Source organism: Dermochelys coriacea, chromosome 10 (genome assembly GCF_009764565.3).
Source record: "Dermochelys coriacea isolate rDerCor1 chromosome 10, rDerCor1.pri.v4, whole genome shotgun sequence".
In the NCBI taxonomy this organism is placed as follows: domain Eukaryota; kingdom Metazoa; phylum Chordata; order Testudines; family Dermochelyidae; genus Dermochelys; species Dermochelys coriacea.
Window position 1 is genome coordinate 82,794,740 of NC_050077.1, and position 15,160 is coordinate 82,809,899.

The 15,160-nt window shown below is 40.0% G+C and overlaps 1 protein-coding gene and 1 long non-coding RNA gene across 7 annotated transcripts in view; one reads left to right on the top strand and one right to left on the bottom strand.

Annotated features, from left to right (window-relative positions):
• The window catches only part of GLCE (glucuronic acid epimerase), a 110,499-nt gene that overhangs the window by 12,961 nt on the left and 82,378 nt on the right, over positions 1 to 15,160 (top strand). The gene's annotated exons all lie outside the window — the stretch shown is intronic.
• LOC122456164 overlaps positions 1 to 15,160 on the bottom strand; it is a 35,622-nt gene that overhangs the window by 11,747 nt on the left and 8,715 nt on the right. The window lies entirely within an intron of this gene.

Consider the following 15,160-nt stretch of genomic DNA (forward strand, 5'->3'; position numbering starts at 1 on the left):
ATTCTGTAGCTTCCCAGGTATCGAGGTTAGGCTGACTGGTCTATAGTTCCCCAGCTTCTCCTTTTCCCCCCCTTTTTAAAGATGGACCCTACGTTAGCCCTTCTGCTGTCATCCATGAGTTTGTAAATATTATTGCCTCTGAGATTTCATCAGGTAATTCCTTCTGCATCCTGGGTGAATAGCATCAGGCCCTGCTGACTTGAATTCATTCAAATTAATCAGAAGATCTTTTACTTATCCTGATCTGCATCCCTTCCCCTTTAATGTCTGTAATAACTTTGCTAGTCTTCTGGTTGCAATTTTTTTGTGTGAAGGCTGAAGCAAAGTTGACATTGAGCAGCTCTGCCTTCCTAGCATCTTCTGTTATCTAGCTCACCACCTCCACTGAACAGTGGGCCCATCATCCTTGATCTTTCTTTTGTATTTGTAGAACCCCTTCTTGTTGTCTAACTTTTCTTGTCAACCGTAACTCAAGCTTTGACTTTCCTGATTTTTGTCCCTGCACACTTGTGCTATTCCCATGTATACATCCTTGGTGACATGCCCCTACTTCCATTTCCTATATGTATCCTTTTTTGGTTTTTAGATAGCCAAAAAGCTGCTTGTGTGGCCACATGGACCTCCTATGACTCTTCTCTTTCCTCTGCATTGGAATAGCTTGATATAGAGCATCAAGTATTGCATCATTTTAGGAACTGCCAGCCCCCTTCCACTCCTTTTTTTTCCCCTAGTTGGTCTTTCCGTGGGATCTTGCCTACTATTTCTGAGTTGGTTGAAATCTGCCTTTCTGAAGTCCAATGTCCTTGTTTTGCTATTCTCATGTCTTCCTTTCCTAGGATCTTGAATTCATCCATCTCATTATCCCTTCTTCCCAAGTTTCTGACCACCTTTGCATTTGCAACTAATTCCATTCCTGTTGGTCAACACCAGATCCAAAATACATGGACCCCCTAATTGTTTTCTCAGTTTTCTGAATCAGAAAGTTGTCCCCTACACATGCTAAGAACTTGCAGGACATATTATGTTTTGCTGTATTAGTCTTTCCACAGATATCAGGGAAGTTAAAATCCCCCATTAATACTAGCTCACATCACATTACTTAGTTTTAGTTACATATTCAAAGTGTTACATAAAACAATGGTTCTGTAGATTAAAGTTTGTACAAATAAAGTAAAACTGCAGTTGGCATAATACTAATATGTAATAATACTGAATATTGGAATGTCTATACGTTTTGGTTCAGTATTTTCTCAAGGAAGTTATACATGTTATGATACTTCAGTTTTCAATATTGAATAAACAAGATGAAAACATTCAATTATATGAAAATCGTCAGTAATGCAGGATTGTAGGCTTGTAGCATTACGCAGCCAGAAGCATGCAGAATTGCAGATACCAATCTGTGTCCATTTGGCCATGCAGCATTCTGTAGCAGAAGACTGACTTTGAGGTAGTGGATAGACCAACTCTATTCCTCCGTTTTTGAATGGCTGTATCAAAGTCCAAAAAATTCATTCTATGCTTGTTGGACTTGCTGGGCACTGATGCAATTATTTTTCCCAGTTTCCTAGTTTAAACTGGGCTTAAGCCAGTGGGGTCCCCAAACTTTTGAGGATCATGCTCCCTTTTACCCCTGTCCGTGCTTCTCCTGCCCCCCCTTCCCCCAGAGCTGGGGCCTGGAGTGGGGGCTGATGCGGATGGGGTAAGAGGGCCGAGGCTGGGGCAGGAGTGGAGCCACAGCTGGGCTGCGGTGGGAGCTAGCAGTTGGGCCTGTGGCCAGGTGTGGCTCCACTCCCAGCCTTTCCCTCAGCCATGGCCCCAGGCCAGGAATGGAGCCATGGCCAGCAGCCAAGGCTGGGGGCTGGCATGGGGCCGTGCTGAGACTGGGGACAGGGCCATACATGGGGCCAGAAGCTGGGGATGTGGCGGGGGGGTGGGACCTGAGAAGAACTGGGGTTGGGGAGGGCTGGCCCAGGCCATGCCCGCCTGCCCTAGAATGTTCCTCCATGGCCCCCTAGGGACCACTTTGGGGACCTCCGATTTAAGCTAATATTTACCAGTGCCCTGTCCTAAACTGTTTTTTTCCAGGAAATTGAAGGCACTTAATAGATACAGCTGTGTAAACAGTTGTAAGTCTAGAGTAACTCCATTTACTTCTGTGAAGTCACGCAGTAGATGTAATTTCTGAATCAAGAGCAGATTTTGGCTTCATCTTAATGTCCTAAGAACATAAGAATGGCCATGCTGTGTCAGACCAAAGGTCCATCCAGCCCAGCATCCTGTCCACCAACAGTGGCCAATGCCAGGTGCCCCAGAGGGAGTGAACCTCGCAGGTAACGATCTAGTGATCTCTCTCCTGCAATCCATCTCCACCCTCTGAGAAACAGAGGCTAGGGACACCGTTCCTTACCCATCCTGGCTAATAGCCATTAATGGACTTAACCTCCATGAATTTATCCAGTTCTCTTTTAAACCCCGTTATAGTCCTAGCCTTCACAACCTCCTTAGGCAAGGAGTTCCACAGGTTGACTGTGCGCTGAGTGAAGAAGAACTTCCTTTTATTTGTTTTAAACCTGCTACCCATTAATTTCATTTGGTGGCCCCTAGTTCTTATATTATGGGAACAAGTAAATAACTTTTTCCTTCTTCACTTTCTACAAACCATTCATGATTTTATATTCCTCTGTCATATCCCCCTTAGTCTCCTCTCTTCCATCCTGAAAAGTCCTAGCCTCTTTAATCTCTCCTCATATGGGACCCGTTCCAAACCCCTAATCACTTTAGTTGCCCTTTTCTGAACCTTTTCTAATGCCAGTGTTTATTTTTTGAGATGAGGGGACCACATCTGTACGTGGTATTCAAGATGTGGGCATAGCATGGATTTATATAAAGGCAATAAGATATTTTCTATCCCTTTTTTTAATGATTCCTAACATCCTGTTCGCTTTTTTTGACCGCTGCTGCACACTGCGTGGACGTCTTTAGAAAACTATCCACGATGACTCCAAGATCTTTCTCCTGATTAGTTTTAGCTAAATTAGCCCCCATCATATTGTATGTGTAGTTAAGGTTATTTTTTCCAATGTGCATTACTTTACATTTATCCACATTAAATTTCATTTGCCATTTTGTTGCCCAATCACTTAGTTTTGTGAGATCTCTTGAAGTTCTTCACAGTCTCCTTTGGTCTTAACTATCTTGAGCAGTTTAGTATCGTCTGCAAACTTTGCCACCTGACTGTTTACCCCTTTCTCCAGATCATTTATGAATAGCTTGAATAGGACTGGTCCTAGGACTAACCCTGGGGAACACCACTAGTTACCCCATCTCCATTCTGAAAATGTACCATTTATTCCTACCCTTTGTTCCCTGTCTTTTAACCAGTTCTCAATCCATGAAAGGATCTTCCCTCTTCTCCCATGACAACTTAATTTACATAAGAGCCTGTGGTGAGGGACCTTGCCAAAGGCTTTCTGGAAATCTAAGTACACTATGTCCACTGGATCCCCCTTGTCCACATGTTTGTTGACCCCTGCAAAGAACTCTAATAGATTAGTAAGATGTGATCTCCCTTTACAGAAACCACGTTGACTTTTGTGCAACAATTTATGTTCTTCTATGTGTCTGACAATTTTATTCTTTATTATCATTTCAACTAATTTGCCCGGTACAGACGTTAGACTTACTGGTCTGTAATTGCCAGGATCATCTCTAGAGCCCTTCTTAAATATTGGCGTTACATTAGCTATCTTCCAGTCATTGGGTATTGTAGCTAATTTTAAAGGACAGGTTACAAACTTTAGTTCTGCAATTTCACATTTGAGTTCTTTCAGAACTCTTGGGTGAATGCCATCTGGTCCTGGTGACTTGTTACTGTTAAGTTTCTCAATTAATTCCAAAACCTCCTCTAGTGACACTTCAATCTGTGACAATTCCTCAGATTTGTCACCTATAAAAGATGGCTCATGTTTGGGAATCTCCCCAACATCTTCAGCCGTGAAGAGTGAAGCAAAGAATTCATTTAGTTTCTCCGCAATGAATTTATCGTCTTTAAGTGTTCCTTTTATATCGTGATCATCTAAGAGCCCCACTGGTGGTTTAGCAGGCTTCCTGCTTCTGATATACTTCAACATTTTATTACCTTTTTGAGTTTTTGGCTAGCTGTTCTTCAAACTCCTTTTTTGTCTTGTTACATTTTTACATTTAATTTGGCAGTGTTTATGCTTTTTTCTGTTTACCTCACTAGGATTTGACTTCAACTTTTAAAAAGATGCCTTTTTATCTCTCACTGCTGCTTTTACATGGTGGTTTAGCCACAGTGGCTCTTTTTTAGTTCTTTTACTCTGTTTTTTAATTTGGGGTACATATTTCAGTTGAGCCTCTTATGGTGTCTTTGAAAAATGTCCATGCAGCTTGCAGGGATTTCACTCTAGTCACCGTACCTTTTAATTTGTTTACTAACCTCCTCATTTTTGCATAGTTCTCCTTTCTGAAATTAAATGCCAGAGTGTTGGCCTGTTGAGGCCTTCTTCCCACCACAGGAATGTTAAATGTTGTTATATTTTGGTCGCTATTTCCAAGCGGTCCTGTTATAGTTACTACTTGGACCAGATCATCCTCTTTCTCAACTCACTTGACTAGCCCCTGGTCTCTTTCCACCAACAGTTCAAACTTCTTATGCTCATATTAGATGTTGCATAACTTCTGCTTGCTTCGAATTTCATTCCTCTCTTGCACGCTATTCACTCTCACCTTGTGGCTCCATTACTTTACTTTTCTCCTCTTGTCTTTGCCTATTTGAAGACTCTTTTCTGTACCTGGAATGATATCTGTTTTCTCATCCACCAAGTGTCCTCCTTTCTCCTGCTTTCAAAATCTGCTTTCTTTAGTCTTTATTTTCACTCCGACTTCCCCTCCTGTGCTGTTTACTTCTCTCATCTTGCACTCTGTCTTTGTGTAAAAATACTTAAACATGTAACTGGCACTTTACATAATGGCTCACTCTTTATTTTAAGCATTGTCCTTTCTTTCCCAATCACCTTGACTTCTCTATCTTCATGTCCTATATTTAAATGTGATTTTTTTTTTTTTGGGTAGAGGCAGGGATAGGGTATATGTTAATCTGTGTAAAATGCTGTGCAAAGTTATGGCATGATATACCTTTTGTAATCATTCATTCACTATAAAATATTTTTCTTCAGAATAAACTTTGCATAATTTTTAGGCTAGATTTTTAATAACTGTTGAATGCCAGTTGAAATATTGGAAGAGTCATGGAGACAAAACCATGGTAACTAGATTTTCTAAAAGAATGCTCATCATTAATTTAAGAGGAAATGAGAAAATGAGGTTTTAATTGCTGTCTTTATCTTGAGTACGCCACCTTATGCACAGATCTTCTGAATTGTGCCAGCACTGCTAGCACCATTAGAGTTAAAAATGAGCTGGTATTTCTTGATTTGAGAGTTGGCAACTTGGCTAGCGTCACTGGTGATTAAAATCTGATTTAATATGATTTGTTGGTTACAAATTTAATTTACTCAGCTATATTTTTTGGGGGGTTAGAATTTAGTGTAACCTAAAATCAGGCAGTCTAGTCATAATTAAGATTTATAGTGGAGGCCATATGGGGAGTACTTAAATTGTCACTACACTTCTGTGTACCTGTTCTGCAGATGAAGCCTTCAGGGCTCTAAATCTGGCACCTTTTAAGAGCAGTATATTTGCTGTATTAAAAAAAGCTTCAGTCCATAAAATACTGTATTAAAATAAAAATTGAACATAAATACCAATAGGTTGGGTGCTATAGTAGATAGCTAACTTCTGTCTCAACACATTTTATAAAATAAATGGAATACCTTGGTTCTGTACCTCACTAGGATTAAGGTAGGACGCTTCTTGTTAGTTGGCATTCAAATGAAGCTTCCATAACCGTTTTCTACTACATAAAATTCTCAAACTTAATTTTAAGGTAGCATGCAATCTGAAATTGTATACAGCTTTGGTTTAATTAGACCTTGTTGCAGACGTACGCACATGACTTCTTGTATTAAAAACTGAGAGAAGTTACAAATTACCCTGCAGACTTGGTTGCTTAATGTTTAAAACTTGTCTGTACCTCACAGGTTTGTCTGAAGATAGTTTTTCATAATCTAATAAACCCTTAACCTCAGAAGGAAGTAACTTTTCTGAAAGAACCTATTGAGGAGAGAATTTGTCACGTCATTTTCACGGCATTATGAAAGCTGGCAATTTCTGTGACATCTTGAAATTCACTTGTGTTATGGGTAAATGTGGCTTAGAAGTAAAATATTAGCACAACAATTGTTAAAATGTCAAGTCACATACCCTGAAGAGAATCTTTCTTTTGTATTCCTAACATGCGTTCCATAACTAGGCATAATGTAAAGCTGACTGCAACGGATGCTCTTTGAACCAAGTGGACAGTGAAATCGCAGGGAAATGTAGTTTATTTCTGTGCAAAGGATTTTTTTCTTTTGAAGTCGTAAGAAAAGTGTATACAATAGAACCTCAGCGGTATGGACACCTCAGGAATGGAGGTTATCCCTAACTCTGAAATGTTCGTAACTCTGAACATAGCACAGTTTGGACTCTACATGCAGCAGCTGATGCTTCAGGCTGGGCTTCAGCAGCAGCTGAGCTCACTAGGCAGCCCCGGCATGAGTTTGCAAGCTTGTCCCCCTCCAGGCAGTGAGGGGGGTGGGTGGGGGTGTGTGTGTGTGTGTGTTTGAGAAAACAGCGTGTCCCCCCCTCCCGATGGGGTGCAGGGAGGAGCAGCAAAAGCGGTGCAGACCCCAGCCCTGCTCCTGCTCTGCTGGCTGACTTGGGCTGGCAGCCCCAATGTCTTGCTGTAAGTGGCTGCCCCCTGGGTGGGGGTGAGGGGTGGGGACAAGCAGTCCAGATGTGTCTACCTTTAAGATGCAATACAGGCCCAGTACAGTATTTGCTTTTTTTGGTCTCTGCTGCTGCCCGATTGGTTACTTCTGGATTTACTAGGTGTCTGGTTGACCGGTTAGGCCATAACTCTGGTGTTCGTATCTTTGAGGTTCTATTGTATTGTCAGTCTGGTGTTTCTTCTGGCTTTTCTGAATCAAATGTTACCTTTTCCCTGCTACTTTCATAAAATTAAGAGTTCTTTTGTTTGAGCCAGAAGCATTTAGGTTAATGTATGATTGCCCAAAGGCTAGAAACTATTTCCAGTGGGGGTGGGCTACTACTTTATTTATGAGAAAATACTTAAAAATAAACTAGTAATGTATACTACTAGTTTACAATCCTACCCTTATTGTCACAATAGAAAAGTTTACTTACTAATCCTATCACTTATTTTGAGTTGATTCAATTTGAAATTTTCTAAACTAAATCCTCATTCGTTGAAATCAATGCCGAAACTCTCATTAAGTTCAGTGGAAGTGCAGATTGGCTTTCAGTGAGGAAACTGCAAAAGGCAGGTAGGTAGATTGGGTCCTGTCTCCACAATAGGGAAAGGGTATGTCCCCTGCATTCAGGAGATGGGACCCTGCCTAGCCCTTGATGCCATGGCACCACTGCTATTTTTAGCAAGTTAGCTCAAGCAAGCTACATGTGTTGCAGTCAGACCTCCTGATTGCAGTGTAGAGATACCCTGAGGCCTTTGGCGAACTTTCTTCTAATACCTGATTGGCATTGGGACCATGTCACTAGTGGCCTCTCCTAGAAGACTTGTCATTCACTGCTTCACTTTCTTGTATCTTGTTTGTGTGGTTTGAAAACTGGTGAAAGGGGAGGGCTTGAGATAGTAATGGAATTGACTGCGGATTATAAGGGTGCATTCTTTGTAGGGAATGGAATGCCACAAACATGATACATGCGCACTGGCATTTACTAAATTGTAGTACATTTATATACTTTAACATTTCTGAATATGTAAAACCTAATGTCCCCATTGCCCTGCACTGCCCAAGGTGAAGTGAGTGCAAAGATATGGAGAATGGTATTAAACAAAATATAGTGCTGATGAATTGGGCACACTGCCTCTGTTCAGATCCCTGGAGCTCAACTAAACTTGATTTGCTCATGTATAAGAACAGTAAGTATTGTACTGGGGAGTGTGTAAGCATCTTAATTTACATGTTATAAAACTGGGGGGAGAGTCAGTCTGAAGGTCTGTTTAATTTCTAAGTTGGCTTTAAAAAATTTAATTTTATATCTATATGACTTTAAAACTCGGGTGTCACATTTATCCTACCTTTTGCTCATAAAATTAACATACATTACAGGCAATTGAATCTTTATCTAAGGCACCATTTTATATGCTCGTAAGCTGCTATTAGGTTTAAATAGTAGAATGTATTGGGTATCACCTTCAGCCCCCAACTAAAATCTCTCCAACACATCATCAATGATCTACAACCTATCCTGAAGGATGATCCATCACTCTCGCAGATCTTGGGAGACAGGCCAGTCCTTGCTTACAGACAGCCCCCCAACCTGAAGCAAATACTCACCAGCAACCACACACCACACAACAGAACCACCAACCCAGGAACCTATCCTTGCAACAAAGCCCGTTGCCAACTCTGTCCACATATCTATTCAGGGGATACCATCATAGGGCCTAATTACATCAGCCACGCTATCAGAGACTCATTCACCTGCGCATCTACCAATGTGATATATGCCATCATGTGCCAGCAATGCCCCTCTGCCATGTACATTGGTCAGACTGGACAGTCTCTACGTAAAAGAATAAATGGACACAAATCAGACGTCAAGAATTATAACATTCAAAAATCAGTTGGAGAACACTTCAGTCTCTCCGGTCACTTGATTACAGACCTGAGAGTGGCTATCCTTCAACAAAAAAACTTCAAAAACAGACTCCAGCGAGAGACTGCTGAATTGGAATTAATATGCAAACTGGATACAATTAATTTAGGCTTGAATAGAGACTAGGAATGGATGAGTCATTACACAAAGTAAAACTATTTCCCCATGGTATTTCTCCCCCCCACCCCCCCACTGTTCCTCAGATGTTCTTGTTAACTGCTGGAAATGGCCTACCTTGCTTGTCACCATGAAAGGTTTTCCTCCTTTCCCCCCCTGCTGCTGGTGATGGCTCATCTTAAGCCACTCTCCTTACAGTGTGTATGATAAACCCATTGTTTCATGTTCTCTGTGTGTGTATATAAATCTCCCCACTGTATTTTCCACCAAATGCATCCAATGAAGTGAGCTGTAGCTCACGAAAGTTTATGCTCAAATAAATTTTAGTCTCTCAGGTGCCACAAGTACTCCTTTTCTTTTTTGTGAATACAGACTAACATGGCTGCTACTCTGAAACCTGAATTTGGACAGTGTTTCTTTCAGTGAATTTTGCTGGAAAGCCATTAGTCTTGTTTCTTTATCTAATTTTCTGTTCAAAACTATGCTGACTTAGAGAATGTGCTTTTTACTGGGTTAGAGGTTTCTCTGCACGTCTTAAAAGGCTGTGTACGCTGAAATGCAGAACCATCTTGTCAGAAAATGTCAAGGTTCCTATCATGAAAATCAACTGCTGCATCGGGCATGGAGCTGCTGTTTCACCCACCTTTTTAAAGGCTTGGAGGCAAGCAAAAGGTACTTTCGCACCTTTCTTGTGATATCCTATAGGTACCTTCTACAGGCACACCTGGTGAACATGTAGAGACCCCACTTCCCAGGCTTCTGTCTCTTGGATCAAAGCCAGGTGCTTTCTCAGCAGCTCTCTAGAAGTCTGTTTCCTCCCCTCTTTGTCATCTTCTGGCAAGGATGGGGTCTTTATAGGAACGTTTCAAAGGAGTCCCCAGCCTTGATTGGCTTAACAGTGGATCCTCCACCTATCCCAGTGCTTCGGCCGTTGAGCAGGGCCAATTCAAGGATCCTGTCTACTTTCTCAGATAGCTTCTCTGAGTATTAGAGATCTCTCAACTCAAGGCCAGAAGCACAGGCTTAAAAAAAGCTACTAACCAAGTGAGGGTTGCTTTTTTTTTTTTTTTTGTGGTTGATAGGCTTTATTTGCAAGTTCTTTCATAATGTTCCTCAACTGAATGGCAGTGCCAGTATAACATCAATTGGTACAATTTCTGTACTAGAATATCCAAAAGGGGATGTGTGGGTGGAAATAAAGTGCAACAGAGGAATTGCTTGCTGTTCAGGGTCCAGCTTTCTTTTGTCAATCTAAAAAAATCTTTATAAGACACTAATGTAACTGTTATATTTAAACAGTTATGTTTATATGTAACAGTTCTTGCAGCTCACTTAAGTGATATACTTCTAAAATGTAGCTAACTAACTAATAGTTGTGATCAGAAAGCTCAGGAATTGGAATTGTAGAATTGGTATAAGCACACACAAGTTAAATTAAATTAAATTCCAAGCAGAATTTGGGGCAGATTTAATCTTTCTCTTTATTTCACCTCTGATATTGTCAAAAGTACAAGAATAGGATAATGGACTGCTTTAGAATTCATATGCAGCATAGGTACTGTACACACTGGCATGAAGTCATAGCCCTTACGCTAAAAGACTTCAGTCAGATCTATACTAAAACTTTTGGTGGCCTAACGTTGTTTAGAGGTGTGTGGTTTTGGACTTTCTATGCTGGCAAAAGCACTAGTGTAGATGCAGTATACTGGCTTAAGAGTACTTTTGTCTGTATAGCTTATTTTGCTTGGGAACCAGTATAAGCTGTTCCAGCAAAAACACTTTCTTGTCCGTATAGCTATAGCAGTGAATTTTAAGTGTAGACTAAGCAAGATAGTCTGTGAATACAAGGGATGGATATAGCAAAAGCAAATTAAGGGTGTCTCTATAGAAACATTACTTTGAGGAGAGGACAAAGCTTGAAGGCTTCTGATGTAGGGGGTGAGTAGAAGTGTGTGCTTTGTCTTTTTAGGAGACATTATGGTTTGAGCCTGTTGTGCAGGTCCTCCACACTTAGGGTAGACTTTTCAAAAAGCTCTGTTCCATTTGTGTGCCTAAATGGGAGCAATTAGATTGTCAAAATGCTCAGCACAAAGCAGTTCCCGTTGAGAAGCAGCTTGATGTCGGTTACTTCTTTTGAGTGCCAAAATGGCAGCTGAGCTCTCTTGAAAAATTGGGCTTTAGGCACTGAACTACCATTAATGTAAAGATTTCCTTTGACTTCAGTGGATCTTGAATTAAACCATTGGTCATGGTTTTACAGATGTTCTGATTGCTTGTGTAAATATGAATGAATTCCCGTTACACGTATATATTATTAAGCCAATCCAACATGGCCTTGAAGCAACCATTCTGCAGATAATTTTAAATTTAGCTTTCAGACTTTTTTCTCACAAACGCCAAATGCTCCTGTTCCAAAATGTTAGTGTTTATACCTTGTTTTCATTGTGTGTTTTCGCTTTGCCACAAGTAGTGCATTCATTTTGAGGTGGAGGTTCAGGTACGTGAGATGCATTGAAATTGCAAGATGGAAACCCAAGAAAAAAACAGAATTGGAGAATTTTGTTCAGAGTTTATAAATTTTAAATGGAACTTCTCACATCATCTTGCTGCTTCTGCAAATAAGATTCTATCCTCTACTTACTCAAAGCATCGTGAGATTTATTAGAAAATAGACAGTTGTGTAAATTTCTGCAGAGATGGAAAAAATGTTATTGAAAGAGCTTCCCAGAAAGTTAAAGAATTGAATGATTCTTTTGTTCTTCTATTGTGTGTGTGTGTGTGTGTGTGTGTGTGTAGCAAATGAATATATTTTTTTGTTTGTTTAAAAAAAAAGTCTAACCTAGTGTAGTCACAAAAAAAAAATGCAGCAACATTTGAGTGACTAACTTATTGCAGTCAACCAAACTTTTGTATTCTGTACTTGGTAAATAAATATTTGAGGACAAAGTTTGTTAGCAGTGCTGAAAATCACTCAATACCGCATCTTAGCTTAGTTATTTCAGAACTTTGTGTTTCACTGTAACGTCTCAATCTGAAGGACTTAATCCTTTCTTGCCATCCCTGCTGTTTAATGTAGGCTTTTTTAAATCCTAAGAAGCTTTATTCCTTTGTAAGGCTTTCAGAAGTCTCTCTCTCTCCTTAATGATAAATGTCAACAAATTACATCAGGATATCTTTGACAACAGCAAGGGAAAAGTGTAGTTTTTAGTCTTTTTGGTAGGTTCTGTTTTACAGTATAGCAACAAAGTAAATTGGGTCGCACAGCGTTTACAGCAATGAAGGTAATGGTTTCTGTGAGATCCCTTAGTCTGCTGAAAGGGGCAGAATAAGGCTGCAGTTTAAAAAAAAATAGTGTATTTCTCTGTGTACAGTGTTGACCATAACTTTGGAGATATGATCTTCACAGTCTCCCTATGTACTTTTCTACTGGGATTTGCCATTGTGCCAATAGCAAGTACCCAAAGTTACATGGTATACAGTCGGGCACTTTTCTGTTCCTTGCAATTCTTCTAGTTCTGTTCCTTTCTTTCGTGGGTCATGAAGACTTACAAACCTCTAAACCTTTTGAGGTAAGTTAATAGTGTAACATTTGTTCTAACAATGGTGGAAATGGAGAACCCAAAAGTCAGAGGAAGAGCAGGAAATAAGCCTTGTCTACACGGGGATTTAACCTGATTCCAACCTCTGATGTAGCTGCACTCACTCAAACTGCTAATGACAATGAGTACTACTTACTTGCATCTGTGGAGCTTAGTGGCTTTGCCTGTTTGTGCTAGTGGTGCTACCTCACGGATAAATGACTTTGGGGTAAGCTCTCAGAATAGATCAAACTTAATTATTGTAGGAGTCGTAATCTTCTGCTGTAACAGCTTAGATCACTCTTCTACTTATTGAAATAGTAAATCTCTTTATGCAATTTAACATTTTTTTTCATGCGAATCTTATTGTGTGCATGAAAGGATTGAAAAATCCGCTCGTCCCTGGTGAGTGCAAGTCTTAATATAAGATTCTGTGGATTGAATTTAAAAGAAAAATTGCTGGCCCTCTGAATGCGAGTGGAAAGTAAACTGTTTCAGTGCTCCTTTTGACTCCATAGCCCTCTCCAGTGCTGCTGCTTACAGCCTTATTTAGCATCAAAGCGAAAACTGTCAAGGCTCTGGTGAGTTTCATTGCTGCAGTTCAGAACTCTGAAGGCAGTGGCAAAACTGGCAAATCATGCCAATTTTACTTTGCAAAATCTCAGATTTCTAGGAGGTGAAATTGGACCCCAAAAATGGAGGTGTGGGGAAGACTACAGGAGCAGAGATCAGCCCACCAGTCAAGAGGGGGTCTTTTTTTTTTCAGCAAGTAGCTGGAGGAACTGTCAGCTTATCAAATGCTTATTAGCCACAAGCTGATTCCAGAAGGATTCTCGGGATTAGGTCTGGGAACAGCACCCTGGTAAGAATTCAGTCATCTTCTACAGCAGCTGGAGGGTCCCAGTGAGAGCCTGGACTACTTTCATTACCACTTCACCTTCCTGATCAGACTCACCTCTTGATTGGCCTCTGATAGGTGTAGGTTGCAGGTTAGCAGGTGTCTGGTAAACTTTTAAACACGGATTTTGTGTTAGATGGAGCTGATCTCAGGTGGTCATGTTTTTAGAGTGTCTCTAACTTGTGGGAAAGCTTTAAAACCTATTAAGATTTAAATTTAGAAAACTCTTCAAGTCTGGGAAGTTAATCTATATTTCAGTACTCTGTATGTAAAGGTGTGAGAACTTGTATATTGTGTAAGCACTTAGTTCTTGTTTCTAGGTTAGTTTAAATGTAGTGCTAGTTCTTGAGAATTTGAACATCTGGTTTTTGAAGTGTGGAGCTCCAATTACTGCATAACTGAACACTATGCTTAATGGATTAAGTAGTATATGTGTCCATAGTGGGTTGCCAGGATGGCTCTGAGCTTTCATTGGATTTTTGGTGCTGCTTTTATAACTAGCAGTGAAATTCCAACTTGACATGGAGTACTTCCTGTTGGCATAATGATTAATACACAGTCTAATGCCTCCACGTACTGAATCCTATGTGGTCATGTAAAGTAGGTCACATTTTTAAATCCTAATTTTATCAGTGCCATTTTATAGGGATAGCAATGTTCTAAAAACCTCTTAAAACAGAAAATTGGTGCATCAAAATGAAAAAATGTAGACGTGCTAACTACATTGCACTTTTGTGAGGGAGATCTAGAAGAAGAAGAACTTACTATCGAAAAGCTTAGAGATTTAAGTACCTAAATATTTTTCTTTAATGTGTTTTAGAGCAGAAAATCTTCCCTGCTGTGTAATGCTTCCAAAACCTTTGGCAGCTGCAGAATTTTATAGCTGAACGTGGAATGTTTTAGCTGTTTAATGGCATAGAATTTTTCAAGTATTTACAGCATTTTCAGTGTGCTCATAGCATGTCTGCTCCAGAACTAGATGATGATGATAAAAAAAAAAAAAGATTTTCCACTGATCAGTAACTAACGGGAATTCATATTGTAATACTCCTGAAGTACTTCAGTTATTGCTCCCCTTGTTGTTGGAATGGGGCTATTTTAGCATGGCCCTCACCCGGAGATGAACAAATTTGATAGTCTCAGTGTAGGATTAAGTTTGTATTTGTAAATCACTTTTAAACACTTGTGTTTACAAACCTTTCAGCTTTTTTTAATCAATCATTTGCCTCTTATGTACTCTCCAATTTCTTAAAACCAAATTGCAGTAACTGGTACACTTTTTTTTTTAAGGTTACTTTTAGTTCTGGAATATTGACATTTAAGTGCTATACTTAACAAATCTGACAACATAGGATTTAACAGGTGTTAATGTGGGACTTCATAGTGGCTGCAGGAGTAGAATAAGACTTTTCTGTTCCAAAACCCCATCCCATATATGAATGCTATGAGCATTATAGGGCCTCTGACACAGATGAGCTATTCATATTTCATTCAACAGAGGAGTGAAATATAGCGAAGAGTGAGGGGAAAATTGTTTCTACCTAGGCTGTAATGTGTTGTACCAGTGCTCACAAGTGGTTTTAGTTCCTCCCATTAGCAGGCTGAGACAAGAAAAAATGTGAAGAGCTTTGTTACATTAGCTCACACTGAGGTCCCACTGTCTGGCAGGTTGGGGACTTAGGTCTTATTGTCTAACATCTTTGTTTTTTCTGAGGAGGTTATTTAGGTAAGAAAACAG